The sequence below is a fragment of the Heteronotia binoei genome, chromosome 4, assembly GCF_032191835.1.
Source record: "Heteronotia binoei isolate CCM8104 ecotype False Entrance Well chromosome 4, APGP_CSIRO_Hbin_v1, whole genome shotgun sequence".
Lineage (NCBI taxonomy): Eukaryota > Metazoa > Chordata > Lepidosauria > Squamata > Gekkonidae > Heteronotia > Heteronotia binoei.
This window is the reverse complement of record NC_083226.1, coordinates 147,296,839-147,302,934: the sequence shown is the minus strand read 5'-3', so window position 1 is coordinate 147,302,934 and position 6,096 is coordinate 147,296,839.

Sequence of the window (6,096 nt, the reverse complement as noted above, 5' to 3'; positions counted from 1 at the left end):
ACAAATTAATGCCTGAAAGATTCACTGTGTTGCTTTTTCCTTTGATTATAGTTCCACCAAAGATACCTGAAAATATCTCTTGCATTGATTATATGGGTGAAAATATTACTTGCAGTTGGACTTCTGAACAAGAAACATACATTGAAACAGACTACAGAATTATTGGAAAATCGTAAGTGCTAACTGGTCAGCTATTATGGTATACAAAATAATGACATTTATAGGTATGCGAACTGAACTCAATTGGTTACAGACTCAGCTGGCAGTCCCATAATTACCACGTCGCTCGTTATTTATTTGCTATGTTGTTTGTTTATTTCATTTATATATGAACTGTGACAATACATTAACACCAGTACGTTTTTTAAAAAACTGCTGGAAGGTCCAGAACGGTACAGATAAAGGTGGGGGATGGGGGAGGTAGGATTGCCAGATCCAAGCTGCAAAACTCTTGGAGATTTGGGAATGGGGCCTGGGGAGGACAGAAATCTCAGTCGGGTACAATGCCATAGTGTCCACCCTCCAAAGCACCCATTTTCTCCAGGGAAACTGATATCTGTAGGCTGGAGATGTGCTGTAATTCTGGGGGATCCCTAGGTCCCACCTGGAGGCTGGCATTCCTATGCTTCAATAAGAATATTCAATGTGTTCAGACTTGATAACTCTGTTTCAGTAAGAATTATTAAAAAGATGTAAACAGATTTCTGTTTTGAACAATTACAGTGCAGCATTCTGCAAGAACCGTTGTGAAGAAGCTTTGAAAAACCTTATGTGAGAAGAGGTTATGAAGTGATATGTCCTCAACTAGGGCCAGGGCCTTTTTGGCCCTGGTCCCGGTCTGGTGGAACTCTCTACCTAGTAAATCTGTGCCCTGTGGGACCTTGCTCAGTTCCACAGGGTGTGTAAAATGGAGATGTTTCACCAGACCTACAGCTGAGGACATCAACAGTTCCTTACTGTGGATTCCATCTGGCTTTACCAATCCCAGTATGTGATCTACCCTATGTATGCCATCAATTATTTGGAGGAATTTACTGTTTTATCTATTTTAACCAATTATTTTCAATTTATTGTTTTTAGTTGTTAAACATGACTATGATGTACACCGCTCTGAACCTTTTGGGGGAGGGCATTTATAGATTAATAATAATATAGTGTAAGACTACTGACTTCTATGATGACCTTGTCCACTTCCCTGTCTGAAAGGCAGAATTTTCCCTCCATTTTCCTTTCCCCTTTTGACTGAGCAGCCCTTTTTATCTAGTTTCTTCTTCTCTGACAATCTGTGGCTGTCCCACCCTGTCACATTATGATACTTTGCTGCTGGCTTAGCCCAAGTATCTGAGGTAAGGGACAAGATCACTCCTTTAACTTAAATTACTGAAATGGCACACGAGACAAAATATTTTATTCAACACAGAGAGGAAAAGGTCAGGTGAATCAAGGGTAAAATGTCTGAGGAAAACCAATAATGAACTTTAAGGTAAATCAGCATAGGCACAGACTATAGTTCATATGGTTCAAGCAATTGAGAGTTTCTTAAGCTTTTCACACAGTCTTAGAATCTTTAAGCTGAGAAACCTTTGTTTCAGTGTCTCCTAAACACTCCAGTATACTTTCTTGACTATCTCTTTTGGTTTCCAGAAGGCAGTGATACACTGTCCAGTTCCCAGATTCCTTCACTAAACACACCAGTACACTTTCTTGAGTTTTACTGACTCTTCAGGTTTCAGAAGTCAGTCTTTAAAAACACTGTACCAGGGATCTCCACTCTATGAGCTATGTCCTTTTTTTAACTGGGTAGTTAAGGAATTTCTTCTCTCTTTAGAAGATCTATCCCTTTTTCTTTCTTTTCTTTTCTTTATTTTATTTGATTTATATCCCGCCCTCCCCAGCGAAGCAGGCTCAGGGTGGCTCAAATGGGAGTCTTCACTGATCTACCCACTTTTCTTGCCAACCTTCTTGGTTCCCCATGCATGTTAAACTGCTCACAGCCAGGGCTAAACACAAAAAAACTCCATTAAACATTTTTAAAAAGGAATGTGCTGCCACCACAATAATAATGTCTGTCATTCCTTCTTCAGCTGCCTTAAATACTGTTTATCTCTTCATCCGAAATAAACTATGCTTTCTTATTGCTAATTTGGTTGATTAAAAACAAAAGTTTGTGCCTTTAATTCATATACTGTTTTTGTGTATAAGGTGGTGAGCCTGTATGGGAAAGGGCGGAATATATATCAGCCAAATAAATAAAATAAATAATAAATTTCTTAGCTGTGACTATTTGCAGAGGGAAGACTGATTCATAGAGAACTGCTAATTGGTTGGCTGCTGCATGATATAGATCCAGACTCCTGCCGCTTCTTACACAGCCTGACATGATTCCACCCCTCCCTTCCCTTTGATTATTGTTCAACCTTCTACCCCAACTCACTTATCCTGCCTTTCAAATTTAAGGTCTTAAGTATTCTTTAGGTTGCCAACCTGACCACCCTAGCATTATAGCCTAAACAAATCTCTTCCCTTTAAATAAATGAGACATGACAGTATTTAACTGGGCTAGATCAAAATTCAGTTTGCAATTTTAGCTGCTAATTAAGAACATACAGACAGGGAGCCCCCAAAGCCCCACAGAGATTCACTTCCTATATCCCTGCTTCCGCACTTTTACATCCCCCATATCTTCTTCCCTTTCCCACCTACTGACCAACCTTTCTTTTATCTGCCCCACCACTCTTCAGTTTTATTATTTATTTACTTTATTTATACCCCACCATTCTCCCTAATGAGGACCAAAGGCAGCTTACATCATTCTTCTGTTTTTCATTATATCCTAACAACAACCTTGTGAGGTGTAAATTAGGCTGATAGAGTGACTGGCCCAAGGTCACCCAGCTAGTTTCTAAGACAGAATGGAGATTCGTAACTGGGTCTCCCAGTGGTTGCTGTTGTGCCTGACCCCAATGAGTCTTCCCTTCAGGGCAGGAGGAAGGGGAGCAGGCAGGCTTCTCAATCCACAGGTCCTAGTGGGGGATCCCCCAGTTTTGCAGGCTTGTTCTTGCCCCTAGTCAGCTGGCCAGCGGGGGGGGGGGGAGAAACCCTGCCCAAACATTCACCTTTCCATTTCAGAAGGGTTAAGAAGATGCTTGGAAAGGCTTGCTTTTTAGATGGTGTGTCTGTGCCTTTAAATCTAGGTGCCAGGTTGAATGGGGGTGGGGTGAGCAGGCAGAACAACTTGGCTGCTCCCAGTGACCTGTAAAACTGTAAGAAAGGAAGGGAAGCAGCCCAGACCTTCCGTTTGTTTTACAGTTTCTTCAGAAGTTGTTTGCATAGTTAAGGGTAAACTCTGCCCCATGGTACAGAGTGGTAAAGTTGCAGTACTGCAGTCGGTGCCCTCTGCTCAGGACCTGAGTTCGATCCCAGCGGAAGCTGATTCAGGTAGCCAGCTCCAGGTTGACCCAGCCTTCCATCCTTCCAAGATTGGTAAAATGAGTACCCAGCTTGCTGGGGGAAAAGTGTAGATGACTGGGAAAGAAAATGGCAAACCACCCCGTAAAAAGTCTGCCGTGAAAACATCACCCCAGAGTCGAAAACGACTGGTGCTTGCACAGGGGACAACCTTTACCTTTACCTTTAGAATATTTGGTTTCCCTGTGTTAGTCTGAAGAACTTGGAACTTCAGCAACTCATGACTAAATTGCCCCACACAAATGTGGGATTGCAAACTGTTGGTTTTGGCTGTGTATGTGTGTGTATGAGAGACAGAAAGAGAGAGAGTGTGTGTACACCGGACGTGCAGCTGGTTGGGGATGAGGAAATGAAGACTGTATTCAGGAGAACTACACTGCTGTATTTTTATTTATTTATTTTAGGGAATGTGAAAGTCTCCTGGATCCATCTGCAAAGTCTCCTGGCTTCACCCCCAAAGTCCCCAGATACTTTCTGAGTTAGACTTGGCAACCGTATGAGCACAGCTGGACTGAAAGACCAACAGTTGTCCTGTTTGAGTTGTGCAAATTGCATGGCAGCAGGTTGCCCTGCCCCTTCCACCCCACCTGGACTGACTAAAAGCAATGTTTGGAGGCTGGCAATATTATTGTGATTTCTTAGCAAACCCCCATGGTCACCAAAATTTCAGAGAACATCTGTTTCTTAGCTATACTGCTTTTTTTTTGTTATTTTGGGGTATTTGACCCCCACGTTTTTGCTTTTTAGGTTTCAGATTTTTCTTCAAATCTGAGGCTCTTCTTGGGTTTGTATGTAGATCTGTCTTGTCTGTTCATGGCTCCAGTATCTGGATTTAAGTATCCACACATGAGACCATGTTGAAAAGTTGATATATTGTTCATCTTGCATTTCCCCCCATTTCTGTTGAATCTGGAAGAAGTTTTACTGAACAACTTCTTTAAATCCATTGAGCACTTTTATCCCATAGATAATGTTTATTAATGTACTCTTTTTCAACAGCAAAGATGGAAAGTCAACATTTTTAAATGAAACCTGGACAAGCAAGAATGTTTCAAGATCTTTTAATTTCCAAACGCGTGTACACTATCCTGAATTTTATATCCAGTTAATGTTAGAAAATCCCTTGGGAAAAGCAAAGTCACAGTACATTCTCCAGAAATCAGAGGAAATATGTGAGTTATAAAATGGAACTATTTCAAATAGTGATACAAGAAACAGAATTTGTACACTTTGATAGACATGCTCTATGCACAGCTTTTGTAACAGAAATCTTCAGCAAGATTTCTGTGTGGTAGAAATTGTGAGGCAAAAATCATAAGACCACTTTAAATCATCTTCCCCTTCAATCAATGTGCATTTTCTTTACTCATAAAGCATGCTTTCTTAGTTTACATATCACCATGCACCCCTTCCAGCAAGTTTAGAAAAACATATGCAGATGTAAACAGCTATATTTTGATGTGTCATATCATTGGTCCACCTAACTCAGCATCTCAAGAAGAGTGTGTCACATTAATCCTTATGTCTTCCTTTACATCTGTTTATAGTCTTTGGTTGGTTCTACAACTCTAATTTATTTCACTATTTATTGAATATCTCATCTTGTACGTTCTGTGTAATATACCTTGAATCCAAGTGAGAAAGGTGGCCTATAAATATAAATAATGAAAATAAAATTATATATATATATGGCTTTTTAAATAGAAAAAGCCTAGCAGGAACTCATTTACCTATTAAGCCACACCCCCTGGCATCACCATTGTTTCAGATAGGACTTTTTGTAGAAAAAGCCCAACAAGAACTCATTTGCATATTGGACCATACCCCTTGACACATACACACACACATATAAAGTAGAGATGCCATGGATTGAGCTTCGGACCTTCTGCATAGCAAGCAGCTGTTCCGCTACTGAGCCACAGCATCTTTCTTCTTGGTTAGCTATGAGCTCGCAGCCAGGTGCCAGCTCACAGAAAAATTGCAATCTTAATGGTTGAATTATGGGGATGAATTCTAGGGCAGAAGGCATTTTTCCACAAGGGTAACAAAGACAATTAAGGGGTTTGGGTCTTTAGGAATGGACTTTTAAGTTTAAAGAGGAGAATACTGTTGAGTCTTTATAGAGGCTTTTAAAACCATGCTTTGGGTGAGGAAAGTGGATAGAGACAACTTTTTTCTCCTCTCGTAATACAGAATTCATAGTCATCCAGTTTCAGGAGGTCTGCAGTAGCAGAGCTCCGTTTGCGTCCAGTAGCATTTTAGAGACCCTAAGATTTTGGGAGTATAAACTTTCAAGAATCAAAGCTATCATCAGATATTCTCAGTGAAGCTGATGGGCAGTAGATTTGGGACAAAAAAGACTTCTGAAGTCAGTGTGGAATTCTTTGCTAGTGGATATTGTGATGGCCAGGAATACAGAAGGTTTTAAAAAGGGAATCAGAGAGATTCATGGAGAGTAGATCCATTAATTGCCACTAGCCTTGATGACCAAAAAGTACCTTCACATCCAGAGGCACTAAACCTCAGAATACCAGTGCTAGTAGGCAACATCAGGGGAGGCCTTGGGCTCTGCTTCCTGCTTGTTGGCCCTCCTCCAGATTGTGAGACAGGATGCTGGACCAGACAGGC